Source organism: Mytilus californianus, unplaced genomic scaffold (assembly GCF_021869535.1).
Source record: "Mytilus californianus isolate M0D057914Y unplaced genomic scaffold, xbMytCali1.0.p SCAF_3, whole genome shotgun sequence".
Classification (NCBI taxonomy): Eukaryota; Metazoa; Mollusca; class Bivalvia; order Mytilida; family Mytilidae; genus Mytilus; species Mytilus californianus.
Window position 1 is genome coordinate 30,399,852 of NW_026262679.1, and position 23,438 is coordinate 30,423,289.

The 23,438-nt window shown below is 33.1% G+C and overlaps 1 protein-coding gene and 1 long non-coding RNA gene across 6 annotated transcripts in view; one reads left to right on the forward strand and one right to left on the reverse strand.

Annotated features, from left to right (window-relative positions):
- Positions 1 to 23,438, forward strand: part of LOC127734325 (transient receptor potential cation channel subfamily M member-like 2) — a 571,123-nt gene that overhangs the window by 195,261 nt on the left and 352,424 nt on the right. The gene's annotated exons all lie outside the window — the stretch shown is intronic.
- LOC127734353 (uncharacterized) lies at positions 12,724 to 20,883 on the reverse strand. The gene is made up of 3 exons (XR_007997524.1): positions 20,633 to 20,883; positions 17,123 to 20,088; positions 12,724 to 12,981 (listed from the first exon to the last, which is right to left on the reverse strand). It is a non-coding gene; the product is annotated as an uncharacterized LOC127734353 (long non-coding RNA).

Consider the following 23,438-nt stretch of genomic DNA (forward strand, 5'->3'; position numbering starts at 1 on the left):
AATGTGATTGCAAATAAGACAACTATCAACCAGAGACCAAATGATCTATGTGTCACTAGCCTCAGACATATTTTTTGTTCTTAGATATTTCCATATTACGACGGTACGCATCAACGGTCAACAACACAAATCGACTCAACTCGACAAAACACGATCAAAAATAATTCAACAGCTACCAAACAAGAAAATGCGTACACTTAGTTTTATAACATCCGACGTATTTAATAGAATTATAAAGATCAAGTCATCCCATCGATAATTGTTATGTATGTATACAAATGAAGAATTGATATACTAGTGTGTCCTCTACACTATACTATCATTCAACAACTTCAAATTGTTAAAGGCCGTGCGGTTGCCTATAATTGCGTACATCCACTTCATTTGAATTTTGGTGGATAGTTGTCTCATCTCCTTATTTTTATATTGAAAACAACATGTTTCGAACACAAGATATTTCTGTTATGTGAAAGGTTCATTTCATTAAATAGGCCAACAAAGCTACAAGCAATTAACCATTTCAGCATTATTTGTTCGTTTGTTCGTTAAACATTAAAAAAACATTGTTAAGAAAACTTTCCTTTTCTTCATATTTAAACAAAGTTACTGAATATATTCGGTGATAAAAACGAAAACAATACTACAATAGTAAAAGTATTATTTTCAATGTTTGTTTATATTTTTGATATATGCACCATTTATTTTACATTTTTAGGGTTATTCTAATAATTATAGGTAAATTAAACAGGCAAATTCCTGTAGAATAATAACGAAAACCAGTAGTTAAAGTATGATTTTTACTTCTTTTTTGATTACGCCTATTAGAAAAAATAGTTTGATTTTATTGACAAAATGATATAACAAACGACTTAGAAATGTATCGGTTAAAACACTATTGCACACATGTTGGAAGGTAGCTAACAGTTTCAATCAGGAAACAGATATAGGTTAACAATAAGTGCACCTGTAAGTGCAACATAAGGCCCATAATACCCATATTTCCGCTAACATGTTGAAAACAGTTAGAGAAGGTATGTAGGAAAATAATTTTATTATCTAGAAAGGTTTTTGACTAGTTTAAACAGGGAAAAGAGTCTGACTTTAATAGTGCTTGTTCAAAAATAACAAACAAATGTTAAGGATAGCCACTTGAAATTAGGATAGGTAGGTTTTCCTGGTACAAACTTATATATATCTTCATCATACGTTATATCCTGGCGTTTTCTTAAGTTATGACTTTAAGTGGACTGTCCGTATTATTTTTTTGATAGCAAAAGCCTTTAAAAGAACTAAATTTCTTGAGGAAGGTATTTTTTTTTAAAGTTTAAACTGAACCATATGTAAAATAAATCTTGAAGCAGCACGAGTTGTAACTGGGGTAACCATTTTTAAAGCATGTAAATATTCTTTATACATTGAAGTTAGGAAACTCTCGCATAAACGATAATTTATTGTAACATAAACAAAAAGAAAAAAAGTGCTACGATTCATGTAAACCTATTGTTAAAAGTTATCAATTTAACACCGCAGTGAACTCTTTGACTTTTGTTATTGTCGGTACTAAAATTGATTTTGAATTTTAGTACAGTTATAAAAACCTATGACCCTTCATCGCTACTATGTACTTATATTTTGGCATTGCACAAGGGCATGCTTTTAACAGACTGTATAAGACGTATTTACACTAAATCCGTTAGGTGTGTCATGATTGATACTTAAGTCTTGGAGAACAGGATCTATAATTATTAGTTATAATTGATTTTGAACTAGATTTCAGTATTGCAAGTTCTCTTAGATCGGTACTTTGTGTCGTTTGTCTTTATATTAGTTTTTTGTTTGTGCTTCGTGTCAGTTTGATGAATCAAGTCATTATCCTATGACTCAGTAGTTGTGGTTGAAGGCTATCTGTCATGCACACTGTCGTTAACTTTTTTGTCATAAAGCAGGCCGTTGGTTTTTCTTGTTTGACCTGTTTTACATTTTATCAAATGGATGCCTTTTAAAATTGGTTATACGGTTTGGATTTGTTTATTGTTGAAAACCAACGATCTATTGTTGCTTACATCCACGTCATTTTGGACTCTGGTGGATAACGGTCCATTCCATACCACGTAATCTTATTCTTTATATACATATACATTACATTAATAATCAGACAGTGGCAGGATTATGCCAACCCTTGTATCTGAATCTACAAACTTTAATCTGCAAATAGCCAAACTTATACAGTTTTAATAATTCGACTTGATTTGAATTACCAATACTTTCCTCCTGCTTCTTCTATGGCCCTTAAACAATGTATACACTATACGAAATGTAAGTTCTATTGATACCTTTAAAACGTCTTAACAGAGGATTCGACAGAATCATACTAATTTACTTTTCATGTTTTGGATAATTTTTTTTACAAGAATGCTTTTGACATACATATTATGAATATTGTTTGCCATGATATTTTAAATATTTCAATTATTTAGTATATATTATCGAAAATATTGACGAAAATCTTAATTTCCAATGCATTTGACAAATTTCCTGTTTTCAGAGATTTGATGATAAACGTCATTAGATTTAAATTAATTTATTTTCGGTCATGCAATTTGTCTCAGTTTCGCATACAATCTTCATTGTTATCTTTAAAATAGAGTTACATTTGACAAATTTTCTGGTTTCCTATTTCGTAGAGTTATGATAAAATCTTAGTTTTTGTCTCAATAACTATTTTCTTGTCCTGCAATTTTGTCAGCTTCCTTATATAATCATGTGTGTGATGTTTCAAATAGAGTTATATTGTAATAAAAGATGCTTCTCTGTCAATACCTTAGAAAATAAAACTTCTTAGTTTTCATTGATTTATGTAAATGATTTAAACCCAAACTAACCATTTACACCACTTTTAACGTGGTAGACTTTTGATTTATCACTTTAACGAAATCCTTGACACAAAAACACTCAAAAATGTTTCTGTTGCAATTTAAGTGATGTTTAAGCCTTTCATACATAGTTTGACAGGACTATATGGCGGAGCCCAAACAATACCGACTGGACTATGTGGCGGAGCCCAAACAATACCAAAATATTATTGACCCATCATAAGTGTTTTACTTAAACTAAATTTATCAACTTTATCATTTAAACTGAGCAGAAGTTTCAAAGTCAATCGAACATGAATGAGGGGGCTTAGTCAAAACATCTCCATAGAAATGAGATGTGCAAATACTAATACAAATGCATAATATCATTGACTTATCTTATAGACATCTTATACGTTCGGGTATTTCACATCCAATCTTTTATGGTAATATTCTTTACAAAGCACAAAAATGTCAGTATTCACCTCAAAAGCTAACACAACCTTTAAACAGACTTATTAAGAAGGGATATAGTTACGATACTGTTGTCAGGTCATTAAATATTGCATATTTTGGCTTTAATATTGATTCACTTATAGGGTCTTTGCATCGGAATTAAACATATTTATTCTAAAAACAAGTTGTTGGCATGACACATTTTGTGCTTTGTAAATATGTTCTGCTCATATATTTTATGATGGTATAATACTAAACCCCTAACAGGAGGGATTGTGCCTGATATTCATATGATGAAGACATAATCTTTCAATCAGTTTAATTGAGGTTTGGAGCTGGCATGTCAGTAACTGCTAGTAGTCTGTTGTTATCTATGTATTATTGTCATTTTTTTTTCCTATTCTGGCATCGGACTCGGACTTCTCTTAAACTGAGTTTTACTGTGCGTACTGTTGTACGTTTGTTTTTTCTACATTGGCTAGAGGTATAGGGGGAGGGTTGATATCTCAAAAAACATGTTTAACCCCGCCGCATTTTTGCGCCTGTCCCAATTCAGGAGCCTCTGGCCTTTGTTAGTCTTGTATCTTTTTTAATTTTAGTTTCTTGTGTATAATTTGGAGTTTAGTATGACGTCCATTATCACTGAACTATTATACATATTTGTTTAGTGGCCAGCTGAAGGACGCCTCCGGTTACGGGAGTTTCTCGCTGCATTGAAGACCCATTGGTGGCCTTCGGCTGTTGTCTGCTCTATGGTCGGGTTGTTGTCTCTTTGACACATTCCCCATATCCATTCTCAATTTCATTATCAATACAATATGTTTTTTCTTTTACTTTTATGGTAACGTTTCATTCATCTGCCGAGAATTGGTGTCTTCCTATTTAAACATTTTAAACTTATTTCATAAAAGACTCCTATAATAGAAAAACAAAGGATATGGGGTACCCATCCATCACATCTCTAGCCTGTTTCACTCATTGTTTGCTTGTTATTTTATAGGAATATTTTTAAGTACATTTAAAGTCTTTGGATTGTCTTGCAGCGACCTCCCACACAATCAATTATTAAGTTGAGAATAAGTTAATGGACAAATAAACAAATTGAACCATAGACAGACGTTGTATTGCTTGATTAATTGTTGTTAGATGTATAATAAATATTATATGCGTTCCTACGAAAAAGTAAAATTTTCGTTAATAACATTACTGTGTAACAAATGTGGAAGGTACGATGGCTTTCCATTGGATTAAGGCCCGGACGCTGGGTCATGATATTTGTATATTGCATTTATATCTTTCAAAATAGTTTCATAAGCTTCTAAGTCTTCCGGTTCGAATGTTTTATGGCGTTTCTTGACCACGAGTTCCCACAAATCTAAGGGTCCCCTGTATCGCACTCAATCCAAAAAAAAAATAGTATCTCCTTCAAAAGTAACGAGCGTATCTCCAATGTAAATAACACCGTCTTTAAATCTTAGTCCGAAGATGTGGTCAGCATCCTTAATCCTATTGAGTTGTAAACACTTTTGAGCTCGAGGTCCAAGGGTTGTGCCTGGAGCTGGTTCAATAGGTAATAGATCGGAAAACTCGGTAGGTGAAAGAGGCAATGTGGGTAGCGGTAGGATCGCCGGAAAGTCTTCAATTGTCTTTCTGATTTTAAAAGCCGTTTTCTCTTGTGCTTCGACGACTGGTTTTAAAAACTTGCTAAGATCACGACTAAATTTATGTGTATCAAGTCGTTGTTGTAAGTTGCTAGCTTTGATGTCACGCTTTACATCCTGAAACTCCCTAGCGAGAGCTTAGCGCTGCTAAGGATCGGTAATTTTTTTTAATACCGTTTGAAAAAAACCCACTTCCTGGCGTTTTGTGAAAACACTCCATAGCGTTTGTGAAAACACTCCTTAGCAGTTGATTGTCTTTGAATAGTTTTGAAACAATAGGGTAATGTATAGACCACTTTCCTCTTCTTAAAGTTTTTGTTTTGCTTCTGTCCTCTGCTTAAAATCCAAGTGTCTGAGGCATACGTCTTGGTTTGGTTGACACCGATGAGTGCATTAGGTCCTATGTTCATCGTTGCCTTACATTGCGGTTATTGTAAAGGTTTCTGTCGGTGGTAGATCTTTCCTCCATTCCAGTTATCGAAACAACCATTGCGGTCAATGCGAAAACATAATGTAACACCACATTTATAACACATCTTAAACCCCAAACTGGCACGTTCGTAATTATGTCTACATGCACAGTTGCAATCGCTCATACACATGAGTTCCTTTTCAAGAATCATTGTGCGATGCTTTTGAAAATAGGTATAGCAAACATCGCTAGAATGTCCGAGATTTACATTCAAATCATTCAAAAGAGAAATTTGGTTGTACAAAAAAGCAAATTTAAATAAATTTTCTTTAGGACTTGATTCTGTCAGTTGAAATGAACTTTTTTCTGATGCTGAGGATGTTGACTAGATGTGCAATACATTTACTCAGAAACTCCATGACATCGCAAGATAGAGAATCCCAACTCGCATTGTTTACATACAAAACAATGACAGACTATGGTTTGACAACGAGATGAGGAAAATAATCCGTTGAAGAGACCGATTTCGTAAAAAAGCCTTAGAAACTTAAAAAGATTAAATAATGTGGCTAACTCCAAAACTTATGGGAAGATAATGAAAATGCATTTAAAATCCAATAAAGGTTCTGGTGATTTACCCCCACTTAATAATATTATTCACGATGAAAGCATGGAAGATATATTGTACAGAGACAACGAGAAATGTAATCTCTAAATATTTATGAATATTTTAGTCTGATTTCTTCCCTAGAGGAGAAAGGTGTTCCCATCCCTTAAATTGAACCAAGAACCAATTTTTTTTTAAGTGATTTAGTAATTGAAAAAGATGAAATAGATGATATAATTAAAATTTTAGATCCTAATAAGGCATCTGTTCCAATTGTCATAAGCCATAAAATGCTGAAAATGTGTCCTGAGCAATTCCTTTGAAAATGATATATATTAAATCCTTACAACAATAAAAATTTCCCATCAGCTTGAAGACTGCAAATGTAATTGCTTTTTTTGTTAAAAAGGAGATAGTTCGTTACCATCTAACTATAGGCCAATATCGCTTATAAGTTGTGTAGGAAACATAATGGATTGGATTGTTTATAAACACGTCTTCAATCACCTACAAAGAAATAAGTTAATATATGAAAAACAATCTGGTTTTCTTTCAAAATGTTCAGCAGTTCACCAGATTTAAGAGATATACATCTGTATTTCAAATTCACTAGAATATAAAGAAATTAGCTGTTTTGTTTTCTGTGACTTTTTTAAAGCTTTCGATGAAGTTTGGCATCAAGGATTGCTACATAAAATGAAGTCATATGGAATTTATTGAAATAGTTTAAAAGTTACCTTAACAACACACAACAGCGAGTTGTTATTAAACAATCTTCGTCAGTGCTTTGCAGTATTTCAGCTGGAGTCTCACAGGGTTCAATTTTGGGACCGCTCTTATTCATTAACTCTGTTAACGATATTGCTGAAGATTTGATCTCTTTATGTAGATTATTTGCAGATGACACATCTCTCAGTTACTCTAGTCGTGACACATCTAAAGTAAAATCAGTGATCCGTCACGACATGAGTTAGCTGAGCGATTGGTCGGAGAAATGGCTGATGTCCTTCACCCAGAAAAACAGAAATTATGATGTTTTCATAGATTGAAACTCCGGAAATAAATTTCATATTCAATGGTAAGAATATTCAAGTTACATATTTTCATAAACATTTAGGTGTTACATTTAGTAGAGATGCATAGAAAATCAAAAAGTACAGATTAAATAGGAATAACTTAGAAAAGCTATACCTGACTTTTATAAGATCGTAACTCGAATATGACTGTGAAGTTTGGGATAATATGGGTGTGGGTTATTGTGAAGCATTTGAGCAGCTGCAGCTTGAGGCAGCCAGAATTGTAACAGGGTATTCCTATTTTTACTAGTAGTATAATTATTTATGATGAGATTGGTTGGAAAACTCTAGCTGATCGAAGAGAAGGGAGGAAGCTACAATTATTTTATAATATTCAACATAATAATACACCAGCCTATGTTTGCAATATAATTTCACCAACAATCCAAAGTACAGCTGTTTACCTCTTACGTAATGGGAATGATATGATATACCCTTTTGTAGATTTTCATTGACCCAAGAATCCGTCATACCTTCAACTGTACGACTGTGGAATAACCTTAATGTAGTGATCCGCAACAATTGACTCTTTAGTTAAATTTAAAACTGAATTCAAGAATATTAAACTGAATCAAAAGCCAAAGTACCAAAACATTATAAATTTGGCAATCGTAAACTCAACTTAGATGCTCAGCTTTTTTTTTAATCATAATCTTAATAATAACATCCAATATCATTTCAGATCCGTCTTGTCGTTGTGGTGCTAAGCGTGAAGATTCATAACACTTCTTTTTTGAATGTCCTAATTATTATGCAAATATAGGAATCAAACTATATTATAATCTGAACTAGTTACCATAGAACTCTCCACTAAATTTGAACATCTTAACCTCCGGTGATTCGTCATTAACTAATGATGAAAATAAAAGAATTTTAAAGAATGTATATGAATTTATTAAAGAGTCAAAGAGGTTTCTAATTGTATAATATAGCACAGTGCATATGCATGTATATTGTGTACAACCATTCACATCATCACACATCATCTTTTTACATATCCAATATATATAATGTATTATTTGCATGCATGCTTTGTAAATACTTTATTGTTATAAATTGTTCATGGGAGAAGACTTTATAAGTTTGATTAACTTTGTAACTCATCCTTTTTGCATATGTAAGCAAATAAAATATGTTTACACTAAAGCAAACATCGCTCAATTCTTCAAAGGTATTAATTTTTTTTATTACAGTCACATTACCCATAGAAATTCTTTCTTTTATAATTGCTTGAGTTAGTGTTCTATAGAGTTTCTTTCACACCTATCGTTCCATTACGGTATTCCCAACGGTATCCCTCTTGCATCCTCGACTTGTCTTTTACCCCTATTGGTTCGATGAGGCAATCTCACCAGCATCCTTCTTGCATCATCGACTTGTTCTTCTGTGTCGGATGTCTCATGTGTGCGATTTAATCCAAAATTTTCGTACAAGAGATAGTCCTTTTCGTTTTCAATACTAACGTTTTTTCCCTCATTCTCGTACATCCATATCAAATCAGCGTATTTGTCTTTAGACTTCATTCTTTATATTAAACAATATAGGACCCTTTTAAATTGCATCTGTATTTTCCATTTTTCTTGGTGCTGGTGAGATGGATGATGAAAAATCCATAAGGTTTAGACCAACAGTGATTGCACAAAGTCTTAAACTCCTCAAAGGTAAAATCTGAACAAAGATCACGGTGAATGTGCGGGAGATTCTTGAAAAAGACATTTAAAATTGGTGTTATCCCGGATCGACTGGCGTGGGAGTTTTATGTAGTTTTGATACAGATAGATACAGTTCATATTGTTGTGTCCACCTCGGACATAATAGTCGTCGCATTTTGTCTGTTTGCTCAACTTCAAATCATTAAACACCATTCAGTTCTTACGATGGGTGTCAAGCTCTCAAAGCTCTGGCACATCTTCCCCTTGTTCAAAGAAATATGCATCAATGCCGCTGCATCGAGCAGGGATAAGGGACACTTCCTTTTGATGTATAAGAGATAACGTATATCCTCGTTTGAGATTCCTTTTCCCAATGCTTTTAGAAATAGCTAATAGATTGGTTGGTGAAGAGATTTCTAAAAGACATACAAACAATCATAACCTAACCAACCCGACTTGAGGAGAAGGTTGTTGAGCAGCGTCGTCTTACCACAGACTGAATTTCCAATAATCAGTCCTATAATTGACCGCTGCGGAAGGAGGAAATGATTACTTCTGATCGCAGTAGTTTCATTGTATGAAAAAGAGGGGCGAAAGATACCAAAGGGACATTCAAACTCATGAGTATCTGCAACGTCCATTTAATTAAATAAAATGAAAATATATTGTTTAAAATGTAAGAGGAATACAGAGACACAAAGTGGTTTTGAAGTTATGACTAGCAACGAACGACAACGGGGTAGAATCTGTGCCGTGTGTGGATCAAAGAAATCTCTGTTTGTGAGGTCTACCTGTGGTTGCTTCATGAACAAACTGATTAACAACCTATCAGTGAAAATGCATCTTCAGGGTCACAACTTCACAGGACCTGGTTCTAACCTTCGTCCAAACCAATTAATAGAGTGGATGAAGCTCCAAATAAGGTTACAACTACTCGCAACTCTGTGTGTGATAAAAATATGCTGAGCCAATTAGACTCCATCAGAATTTAACCATGAGAGAGAAGATGGACCGAGCTATTGTAAGACTTATCATCGGTACCAAAGTGCGATTTGGATTGGGGATTAAAAAAAGTTCTTTGGACAGATGAATTAGCAGACGAGTTGCACAAACCAGTCTGACGAAAATTTAAGAAAAGACGTGTGATCGCTGGTGGTGTGGATGACATTTGGACTGCGGATTTTGTCGATATGAGTTCCTTCTCTAGCGAAAACAAAGGAAGATAAATTCAATTAGAGTATCATCGATGTGTTCTTCAAATACGGTTGGCTCGTATCGCTCAAACACAAGAAAGGTGTCAAGGTCAGAGATGCATTCCAAGCGGTATTCAAGTCATCACGATTTCCTAAGAAGCTACGGACAGACAAAGGTACTGAATTCTATAACAAAGAGATCAAGGAGTTACTTAGAAAGCATGGCAGTGATCTGTACTCTACCGTGCATGAAGAAAAGTTGAGGGTTGAACGCTTGAACCGTACCGCGAAAGAGAAAATGTTCAAAATACTTTTTAGCCAACACCACACGCACCTACATTGATGTATTGAATGATCTTCTTCACCAGTACAACACTTCCAAACATAGATCCATTAACATGACTCCCGTGGTCGCAAGTCAAAAGGAACATGAAAACAGATTTAAAGAGTACTGGAACTTGTACGGTGGCATTCCTTCCGTGCAACAGGCTAGGTTTAAGGTAGGGAATAAGGTTTGAATCACCAAAAAGAAAGGCACTTTTGAAAAGGGATACACCCCTAGGTGGACATATGAAGTTTTTACTGTGTCCCACGTGTTAAACACTCAACCCCAACCTACCGTCTCAAGGACTTCAATGATGAGGAGATACAAGGTTCCTTCTTCGAGCCCGAACTTTAAAAGACTGATCTAAATTTATACCGCATCGAAAAAGTCTTGCGTAAACGAACCCAGGGTAGTGTGAAAGAGGTCTTCGTCAAATGGAGAGGGTATCCTAGATCATTTAATTTTAGGATCAAACTATCAGACATTCAATAGGTATGTTAGCTTTTCGTTCTTAGGTCATTCACAAAACACAAACCAGGTTAATCCTAAGCATGTTTCAACTGAACGAACATCCTTAAATTGTTCAGATCTTCCCGGTTTTGCTCTTCAATTGCTATCGTGCTTTCCACCAGTGCATCATTTTTTTGTTGCATGGAATTGTTAATCTTATCCACTTTTCCCGAGTCCTTGTTGCATGGTGTTGCAGACTTATCCACTATTTTCTCAAGTTGTTTGATTGTTGTATCAAATCATTTTTCTATTCGTTCTATATCGGTCTTAATCAAGTCACACTCGGATTGTTATGCTTCGGTTTGACTCGTACTGTCTTTTACTTGCTGTATAACCCATCGTTTTGTTTGCAGCGTCCCCACCTTGAATCGGTTGGTGATACGATTGTCGTTCATGTTCAAGTCTTCGAGCAAACTATCCGTACTCATTCCTCTTTTTCTTCCATAAAATCCAAATTTATCTATATTTTATTTATAGGTTCAATGAAAACAAGACTTCAACAAACGATTGACCTTCCGACAACAATTTCAACACATACAAACAATAGTGTGCGCATACCACTGTTTCTCTCTCCTGTAGTTCATCGGTGTTGTAGTAGATCTCAGACTTTAGGTAGTCAACTATCTCGTTGGCTGGTGGGAGCCCCTAAAAGAGATAGTACACCTTTGTGAATTTATTCTTAAACCAACACGTCCAATGTGTTCCTGGACCATTGAGGTGTCATGGATTAAAATACCACACCCACTTTGTGGTTTCGGAGGTAAAGCGTCTTGCGTAAACACTCCTCTAAAATGGGATACCCCAAAAGCATTGACAGCTTTCTCCACCTGTCTGTTACATACGGGTGTGTTGGAAGAATTATGTAATGCACTCGTATTTTCTTCATTTATTTTATTCCTCAAACGACTGCGGAGTTGCAATCGTCTTTCGACAGCATCTATCCTCTGTTTATGTGTGTTAAATCGTTTTCGTTCTAGAAATATTGAATATGTTTCACATATACCAGGTTTGTTCGATCCGATCATTCTTACTTTCATCAACACCCCCATTCCCCTCTTTAAGGTGTTTTTTTTCAATTTTGTAATGTCCGTGCGCGAGGGTGTTGATTCCATCAAGTAGGATGTAACGCTTTTCATCCTTGGCTGAGAGTGCTATTTAAAATTTCCTGTTGTGTGTCAAGACATTTCGTGTATTCATCAAAGGTGATATTTCGTTTAATTACATTCTTCTAACTCCCTTTGCTTTCTTGGTAACTTCTTCATCTACCTTGTAGGCGTACATTTTTACTCGAAGACTACATAATTTTACCTCCACACTCATCCTTATACATTCCAATTCTTATTTACATCGGTTGTAATTCTGATGGGTGTTCGGTTGAGTAATTGGAAGTATCAAACTTCCCCTGAACATGTGGTGCAATGTCTTTGTAAACATCGGCGGTTTCAATCTCATAAGCCTAACTGTCAGTATCGGCGAATACGAGCTTTGCGTTGTTACTATAAATCTTCCGCATGAAGTTGTAATGAAAGTGACACATCATGGTTTTTGACAAATCCAAAATGCAACTTCCAAAGTAAATGGGTTTATTAAATTGAGTTTTGTCTTTTTCATGTGGACCGCTACCAAGTTTTAAGTAAAGACAACCCGACGATCAAAGTTTGGTTTGGCTACAAGCTTCAATGTCTGTTTCTCTGATTTTACCAGTTTGACTTCAACTCTCTTACGGATGTTCTCCATCGTCTTACCAAACACTTACTTATTCATCCGTTTGAAAAACCCCTTTTCCGAATCAGTCTTAGCTTTGGCTCGAAGACTGTTGTTTCAGTCTATATACTTTTTGAGCCATGGAGACTGCACGAACCTGATGATGCGGTGTACTTTTGTTAGTTTCAATTCAAATGACAAGTATTGTTTAAGATTTCTACAATGAAGTACATACTTAACTCGGTTGTTTAATGTTGGAATTTGTTTGTGTACAAATAGTAACTCCAAACAGTGGTCACATATACTTGTTCCATATGATTCGAATATTAATCTACTTAAGGTGCACCATAATAATCTAGTAACGTATCATCTTTCAGTAATGCATGTAAGAAGTAAATCTATATTGTCCAAGGTACGGATAGTCGCTTTATCACAATGTTATTGTTGTTGCAAGAATGTAAACAAACAGCAGGAAAGTATTGCTTCGGTCTTGTTAAATGACATCACAAATATTTCCAATGATGATCAATTGTCTGGAAAAAAAATTAAAATGTGTTTACTAATTAGTCATAGTAATGTAACGCATAATAGAAAACAATTAAATGAGATAATTTTTTCTATTAAACCACTAAAAAGTATACTATTTAAACAGTATGTACTAACAAGTAACTTAAAACAACATAATATAATAAAAAAAAAGGTAAAGTCCCATAAGGTCACTAAAATCATACAAAAACAAATCTGGCATATAATACTATTTTCAGACAAGATCAATACAAACGTAGATAGCACATATATGAGAATCCTTCAAATAGTTGATATTATTGTAAAGGCACTCCCAATACTTTCAGAGATTTTTTTATGGTTTACTATTCAAAGAGTCATCATCTTATTTTCAATGTTTCATGTACATGTCACAGTATTGCGTACATTGTCAATTGTATATAGTGTTTGTATTGTTTATTGTATGATTTTGTATCTGTTAATATATGTATCATTACTTTTGTTTATTAGAGTACATTACTTTATATACATGTACATACTTGTTTATTTTGTGTTATATAAATGTAAGCTCATAACTCCATACATATATCTCCATTTTAATAACCGGCATATACAGATTCTAATCAATATAATGCATAACAGTTTAATGTTGATAAATAGATATATTCACTGCTTTAAGCTAAATATCCTCTAATTTATGAAAGATATTTTACATATTTGCTCTTTAAATAGCCAAGGACTTGGTCAAAAAGAAAAACGAAGTAGGCTCTACACTTGGCTAAAGTATCAAAAATCTGATATCTTATTCGCACAAGAAACCCATTTTGTCCCAGAAATAGAAAATAAGATAAGACAAGAATTTCATGGAGATGTATACCATAGCTTTGGGACATCTCAATCTAGAGGAGTCGCTATCTTTATTAATAAAACATTAAATCCTAGAATAATAGACACGTATTCTGATCAAGACGGTCGTATAATTTTGGTAAATGTAGAAATAAACAATAACATATTTTCTTTGATAAATTTGTATGCACCAAATGATAAGAAAAAAAGGAATACTTTCTTTAAAAAAGTAAATACAATAATTGAAGAACATAGGCTTGGTATTTTAATAATAGGAGGAGATTTAAACGAAATAATGAATAATGAAGACAGAAAAAATAAAAATATAACAGGCAAAAAGCCCAAAAAATCAAATAGTTTGAAAACATTAATTAAAACAAAAAAGTTATTAGATATATGGAGAATATTACATCCTACTTTAAAACAATATACATGGAAAAGAAAAAACAATGATCTTGAGGCAAGTAGGATAGACTTCTTCTTGATTAGTGAAGAACTTAGAACACTTATTGAGTCTACAGATATCAGACCAGCCATGATATCCAGTACAGATCATCAAGCTATTTCATTAAAAGTAAATTTAGAAACCAAAAATAAAGGTAAAGGTTATTTTAAAATAAATAATAGTATACTAAGTGAACCTAACTTCAAAGAAAAGATAAATAATTTAATAGATTTCTATTTAGAAAAATGTAAACATAATGAAAACCTATCCCAATTATGGGATTTATTTAAAATTGACATAAGAGAAACTACAATCTTATATTGTAAAATTAGGGCAAAAAGGAAAAAAAAATGAAATAAATGACTTGGAACGAATATTGCAATCTTTAAAGAAAAAAAAAAAAGAAAATAGTAAAATAAACAAGACAGAAAATGATGAAATTAAACAGTTAGAAACTAAAATAGAAAACTTATATAATTTTAAGGCAAAAGGTGCACAAATACGCTCAAGAATAAAGTGGATAGAAGAAGGAGAAAAGAACACTTATTTTTTTCTTGGTTTAGAAAAATGTAGGCAAGCAAGAAAAAATATTATTAAACTAAAAAATGAACAAGGGGAAATAATAACGAATCAATCGGATATACTTAATTTAGAAAAGAAATATTATGAAAAACTTTACACAAGTACTGAACCAGACAAACAATTAATTAATGATTATATAACCGACACAAAAATTAATGCTTCATTGAGCGAAGAAGAAAGCGAGTCTTTAAATGGGTCTCTTACAGTCGATGAATGTACTAAATCTATTTTTCAAATGAAACTAAATAAGTCCCCAGGTTTAGACGGTCTGTCTGTTGAATTATATAGAGAATTTTGGATAAATTAAAGAGTTTTGCAACAGATAGTTTTAATTACTGTTATAAAGTAGGAATGTTGTCAGAATCTCAAAAAATAGGCCTTATTTCTTTATTATTTAAAAAGGGGGACCCTACAAATAATAAAGAAATTACAGACCAATCACATTACTGAATGTTGATGTCAAAATCATTGCATATACATTAGCCTTAAGACTGAAACCATTATTGCCAAAAATTGTACATAGTGATCAAAATGGATACATAAAAAACCGTTATATAGGTTTCAACATACGACAAATACAAGACATTATTGATCATGCCGAAAAGTTTAAAATAGAAGGGGCCATACTGTTTCTTGATTTTTCAAAAGCATTCGACTCACTCGAATGGGAATTTATGTACAAATCTTTACAAAAATTTGGTATAAAAAACTCAATGTTAAATTGGGTGAAAACATTGTATAAAGATATAAGAGCCTGTATAGCAAACAATGGATGGATTTCAGGCCCATTGGAAATTTATAGGGGAATTCGTCAAGGATGTCCGTTCAGTGCTATTTTGTTTGTTTTAGCTGTTGAAATACTAGCATGTAAAATAAGAGAAGATAATAAACTGAAGGGGATCAAAATAAAATTAGATGGGAAAACACATAGTCTAAAAATAAGTCAATTAGCAGATGACACAACACTATTTTTAAATGCTAAAGACGAAATTACTCATGCTCTCAATGTAATTGAGGTTTTCGGATCTTTATCAGGGCTTATACTAAATCGTAACAAAACTGAAGGTTTATGTTTAGGAAACAAATAAAATATTCCAGAAAATTTTGAAAATATAAATTGGAGTAAAGATATTATTAAATGTTTAGGTGTTTATTTTGGACATGACAAACCACAATGCATGAAACTTAACTTTGAAAAACAATTGCAAAAATCAAAAAAGACTCTTAATCTATGGAAAAAAAGAAACCTAACTATGATAGGCAAAATCACTGTGGTCAAATCACTAATTATCCCAAACATAACCTATATTGCATCCGTTTCAAATATAGACACTGAATCATTGTCCGAATTTAAGAAATTGGTATATGATTTCATCTCGGATGGAAAGACAGAAAAAGTAAAGAGAAATACGTTAAATTTAGTCAAAAATGAAGGAGGACTAGGAATGATAGATATTAATAAATGCATAGAATCAATAAGAATTAAATGGATAAAGCGATTAATAGATGACGAAAGTGCAAACTGGAAAATAATTCCATCATATTATTTAAATCAATATGGATCAAACCTATTAATTTTTCAAATGAATTTAGATAGTATTAAATCAATCCATAATATCGCAAAACATATACCCAAATTCTATTTAGAACTACTCAAAACATGAGTTAAAAGCAGGGGCGGGCAAACAGAACAACCTGATAATTTTAGAATAATCAGACAGCAAATAATATGGGGGAATAAATATATAAAGTCTAACAGACACAGTTTGATTTTCAGACACTGGATAGAAGACAAAATAATTTACATAAATGACATTATTGATGATAAGGGGAATATTTCTCAAGAAAAAATTTTAAGTAAATTAAAATGTAAAAAAAATTGGATTGCTGAATTAATGCAGATAAAACATAGCATACCAAACCAGTGGAAAAAAATATTACAGAAACAAGATTCAATTAAAACTATGGTCCAGTGTAGGAGTAAAGTTTTCTTTAAACAAGGGACAAAAACGGATGAATTACTCAATATAAAAAACATTAACATTTATAAAAGTTTATTACATTCTGATAAGGAATTTCCAATTGGTTTTTCTAAATGGATAAAAGAGTTCAATTTAAACAAAACTTACAATATAAAACACACATTAGAATTTATTTTCAACTACTTAGAAGATAATAAACTTAAAATGGTTAGATGGAAGTTATTGCATTATATCCTTCCAGTAGGTACCCATTTGTATTCATGGAAAATAAAGCAAACAAATCTATGTTTTACTTGTCAAGTAACAGACATTTACCTTCATAATTACATAGAGTGCAGTTATTTCAAGGAGTTCTGGAATAAAATAAATAATCTGTTACAAAAGTTTCATATTGATTTATAAATTTAAAACCAAACAGAAAACAATAACCTGCGGAAAAGATGGTATACCGCAAACAAAAGGTGCAAAAATTAGTACACCATATCCGGATTTCGACAATTAATGTCTCTTCAGTGATGTTAGGAATCGAAACGGTATTTGGAAGGCCATATAATTTACCTCATTTTAGGATAGACTCTTGAATTTTGAAAGAGTCAAAATAGGATGAACGGATCATTTAAACCCGAAGGCAAATATAATACAAGCCCAAACGAAAAAATATAAACAAGTCTAAATTGAAAACAACGTTCAAACCTATGATTGCGTTGGATAAAAACCGCAATTTCTATACGTGTGCATGCAAAACAAATTTCTTGTTAAAGGGGTCTAAATACAGCACAAACAACATTTTCGAAACGACCAAAAAAGTGAAAAAGTATATTTTAACAAAACGCATTTGACTAACAGGTCGAACAACAGATGTTCTTAAACCCTGCCGACTGCCATTGGCGATTGCCAAATAAACGGATCACAAGATGTTACAAAATAGATCTTTAAAAATTTATAAATTTAATACCAAACAGAAAACAATAAACTTACGGAAAAGATGGTATACCGCAAACAAAAGGTGCAAAAATTAGTACACCATATCCGGATTTCGACAATTAATGTCTCTTCAGTGATGTTAGGAATCGAAACGGTATTTGGAAGGCCATATAATTTACCTCATTTTAGGATAGACTCTTGAATTTTGAAAGAGTCAAAATACGATGAACGGATCATATAACCCGAAGGCAAATATAATACAAGCCCAAACGAAAAAATATAAACAAGTTTAAATTGAAACCAACGTTCAAACCTATGATTGCGTTGGATAAAAACCGCAATTTCTATACGTGTGCATGCAAAACAAATTTCTTGTTAGAGGGGTCTAAATACAGCACAAACAACATTTTCCAAAAGACCAAAAAAGTGAAAAAGTATATTTTAACAAAACGCATTTGACTAACAGGTCGAACAACAGATGTTCTTAAACCCTGCCGACTGCCATTGGCGATTGCCAAATAAACGGATCACAAGATGTTACAAAATAGATCTTTAAAAATTTATAAATTTAATACCAAACAGAAAACAATAAACTTGCGGAAAAGATGGTAAACCGCAAACAAAAGGTGCAAAAATTAGTACAACATATCCGGATTTCGACAATTAATGTCTCTTCAGTGATGTTAGGAATCGAAACGGTATTTGGAAGGCCATATAATTTACCTCATTTTAGGATAGACTCTTGAATTTTGAAAGAGTCAAAATAGGATGAACGGATCATTTAAACCCGAAGGCAAATATAATACAAGCCCAAACGAAAAAATATAAACAAGTCTAAATTGAAAACAACGTTCAAACCTATGATTGCGTTGGATAAAAACTGCAATTTCTATACGTGTGCATGCAAAACAAATTTCTTGTTAAAGGGGTCTAAATACAGCACAAACAACATTTTCGAAAAGACCAAAAAAGTGAAAAAGTATATTTTAACAAAACGCATTTGACTAACAGGTCGAACAACAGATGTTCTTAAACCCTGCCGACTGCCATTGGCGATTGCCAAATAAACGGATCACAAGATGTTACAAAATAGATCTTTAAAAATTTATAAATTTAATACCAAACATAAAACAATAAACTTACGGAAAAGATGGTATACCGCAAACAAAAGGTGCAAAAATTAGTACACCATATCCGGATTTCGACAATTAATGTCTCTTCAGTGATGTTAGGAATCGAAACGGTATTTGGAAGGCCATATAATTTACCTCATTTTAGGATAGACTCTTGAATTTTGAAAGAGTCAAAATACGATGAACGGATCATATAACCCGAAGGCAAATATAATACAAGCCCAAACGAAAAAATATAAACAAGTCTAAATTGAAACCAACGTTCAAACCTATGATTGCGTTGGATAAAAACCGCAATTTCTATACGTGTGCATGCAAAACAAATTTCTTGTTAGAGGGGTCTAAATACAGCACAAACAACATTTTCCAAAAGACCAAAAAAGTGAAAAAGTATATTTTAACAAAACGCATTTGACTAACAGGTCGAACAACAGATGTTCTTAAACCCTGCCGACTGCCATTGGCGATTGCCAAATAAACGGATCACAAGATGTTACAAAATAGATCTTTAAAAATTTATAAATTTAATACCAAACAGAAAACAATAAACTTGCGGAAAAGATGGTAAACCGCAAACAAAAGGTGCAAAAATTAGTACAACATATCCGGATTTCGACAATTAATGTCTCTTCAGTGATGTTAGGAATCGAAACGGTATTTGGAAGGCCATATAATTTACCTCATTTTAGGATAGACTCTTGAATTTTGAAAGAGTCAAAATAGGATGAACGGATCATATAAACCCGAAGGCAAATATAATACAAGCCCAAACAAAAAAATATAAACAAGTCTAAATTGAAAACAACGTTCAAACCTATGATTGCGTTGGATAAAAACCGCAATTTCTATACGTGTGCATGCAAAACAAATTTCTTGTTAGAGGGGTCTAAATACAGCACAAACAACATTTTCGAAAAGACCAAAAAAGTGAAAAAGTATATTTTAACAAAACGCATTTGACTAACAGGTCGAACAACAGATGTTCTTAAACCCTGCCGACTGCCATTGGCGATTGCCAAATAAACGGATCACAAGATGTTACAAAATAGATCTTTAAAAATTTATAAATTGAATACCAAACAGAAAACAATAAACTTACGGAAAAGATGGTATACCGCAAACAAAAGGTGCAAAAATTAGTACACCATATCCGGATTTCGACAATTAATGTCTCTTCAGTGATGTTAGGAATCGAAACGGTATTTGGAAGGCCATATAATTTACCTCAATTTAGGATAGACTCTTGAATTTTGAAAGAGTCAAAATACGATGAACGGATCATATAACCCGAAGGCAAATATAATACAAGCCCAAACGAAAAAATATAAACAAGTCTAAATTGAAAACAACGTTCAAACCTATGATTGCGTTGGATAAAAACCGCAATTTCTATACGTGTGCATGCAAAACAAATTTCTTGTTAGAGGGGTCTAAATACAGCACAAACAACATTTTCCAAAAGACCAAAAAAGTGAAAAAGTATATTTTAACAAAACGCATTTGACTAACAGGTGGAACAACAGATGTTCTTAAACCCTGCCGACTGCCATTGGCGATTGCCAAATAAACGGATCACAAGATGTTACAAAATAGATCTTTAAAAATTTATAAATTTAATACCAAACAGAAAACAATAAACTTGCGGAAAAGATGGTATACCGCAAACAAAAGGTGCAAAAATTAGTACAACATATCCGGATTTCGACAATTAATGTCTCTTCAGTGATGTTAGGAATCGAAACGGTATTTGGAAGGCCATATAATTTACCTCATTTTAGGATAGACTCTTGAATTTTGAAAGAGTCAAAATAGGATGAACGGATCATATAAACCCGAAGGCAAATATAATACAAGCCCAAACAAAAAAATATAAACAAGTCTAAATTGAAAACAACGTTCAAACCTATGATTGCGTTGGATAAAAACCGCAATTTCTATACGTGTGCATGCAAAACAAATTTCTTGTTAAAGGGGTCTAAATACAGCACAAACAACATTTTCCAAAAGACCAAAAAAGAGAAAAAGTATATTTTAACAAAACGCATTTGACTAACAGGTCGAACAACAGATGTTCTTAAACCCTGCCGACTGCCATTGGCGATTGCCAAATAAACGGATCACAAGATGTTACAAAATAGATCTTTAAAAATTTTAAAATTTAATACCAAACAGAAAACAATAACCTGCGGAAAAGATGGTATACCGCAAACAAAAGGTGCAAAAATTAGTACACCATATCCGGATTTCGACAATTAATGTCTCTTCAGTGATGTTAGGAATCGAAACGGTATTTGGAAGGCCATATAATTTACCTCATTTTAGGATAGACTCTTGAATTTTGAAAGAGTCAAAATAGGATGAACGGATCATTTAAACCCGAAGGCAAATATAATACAAGCCCAAACGAAAAAATATAAACAAGTCTAAATTGAAAACAACGTTCAAACCTATGATTGCGTTGGATAAAAACCGCAATTTCTATACGTGTGCATGCAAAACAAATTTCTTGTTAGAGGGGTCTAAATACAGCACAAACAACATTTTCGAAAAGACCAAAAAAGTGAAAAAGTATATTTTAACAAAACGCATTTGACTAACAGGTCGAACAACAGATGTTCTTAAACCCTGCCGACTGCCATTGGCGATTGCCAAATAAACGGATCACAAGATGTTACAAAATAGATCTTTAAAAATTTATAAATTTAATACCAAACAGAAAACAATAAACTTACGGAAAAGATGGTATACCGCAAACAAAAGGTGCAACAATTAGTACACCATATCCGGATTTCGACAATTAATGTCTCTTCAGTGATGTTAGGAATCGAAACGGTATTTGGAAGGCCATATAATTTACCTCATTTTAGGATAGACTCTTGAATTTTGAAAGAGTCAAAATAGGATGAACGGATCATATAAACCCGAAGGCAAATATAATACAAGCCCAAACGAAAAAATATAAACAAGTCTAAATTGAAAACAAGGTTCAAACCTATGATTGCGTTGGATAAAAACCGCAATTTCTATACGTGTGCATGCAAAACAAATTTCTTGTTAGAGGGGTCTAAATACAGCACAAACAACATTTTCCAAAAGACCAAAAAAGTGAAAAAGTATATTTTAACAAAACGCATTTGACTAACAGGTCGAACAACAGATGTATATATATATATATATATGTATATATATACGTCTGAACCAGTGACAACCTTCAACAGATCTATCCATCGGATCACCAGCAGTGATGGTTATACATGGCTGTGTACATTCTGTATATACAACTCGTCTAAACATCAGCCCAACAATGTTAGGATATAGTGCAGGCAATTTGGTGTCACGATATCTGAGTATCTTCCGGCGATGGAAGAACAAAAAATTTGCGAATACAAATTAAATTTACAGATCTAACATTGTTGGGCTGATGTTTAGACGAGTTATATATATATATATATATATACATATATATATATATATAAACAAGTCTAAATTGAAAACAACGTTCAAATCTATGATTGCGTTGGATAAAAACCGCAATTTTTATACGGGTGCATGCAAAACAAATTTCTTGTTAGAGGGGTCTAAATACAGCACAAACAACATTTTCCAAAAGAACAAAAAAGTGAAAAAGTATATTTTAACAAAACGCATTTGACTAACAGGTCGAACAACGGATGTTCTTAAACCCTACTAACTGCCATTGGCGATTGCCAAATAAACGGATCACCGATGTAATAAATGGATCTTAACTATAAATTTAATACTAAACAGAAAACAATAAACTTGCGGAAAAGATGGTATACCGCAACCAAAGGTGCAAAGGTTTTTGTACACCATATCCGGTTAGGGCGGATTTAGGGGTGGGACGCACCCGAGTTCCTCTACTCATCAGAAACATTCCTAGCCTCCTATTCTACATCTTCGCCTTGGTCTATTATATACAACTGAGTTGTTTTCCCTCATTTTTTTACCATTTGAAGCTTGTTATACAGCATGAACTATGTAACGATCATATTAAACTTTATTTGCATTGATGTTGATGATAATTTATTTGTTGGTTGGCTGTTGTATCGTGGACAATTGTCCTATCTCTAACTACAAGTCGTAAAATCAAATCTGTTTATGAGGGTGTGTTTATTTTAACTGTTCCTGCTCCCCATGGAATTGACATTGGATTTCACATGTTCGCTCGTGTTAACATCTTCTGTAAATGCCAACTGCACCACAATTATTAGATGATTAAAACAAATTAACGACATGTAAAAGAATGATTTGAAATCAGTTGCGTATCTAGCATTAACTAGAGATATTACTAGTTCAAAAACAGACAATGAAAATCATCTGTGGAATATTAATTAAGTAAGACACTGACCATTAACTGCCAAGGGGGGGGGGGGGGGGGGGGGGGGACTATAGTATTTGTTTCGTTTCACATTTGATCGCAAGAGTCACATTACTTTTTTTCACATTTAACCTTAACATTAATAGAAAATAACTTCATCGCAAAACGTTTTTTTACCCAGATTTATTTCACATTACTTTTTCAAAAAATTGCAGCATCCTTGTCTTGCAAATCT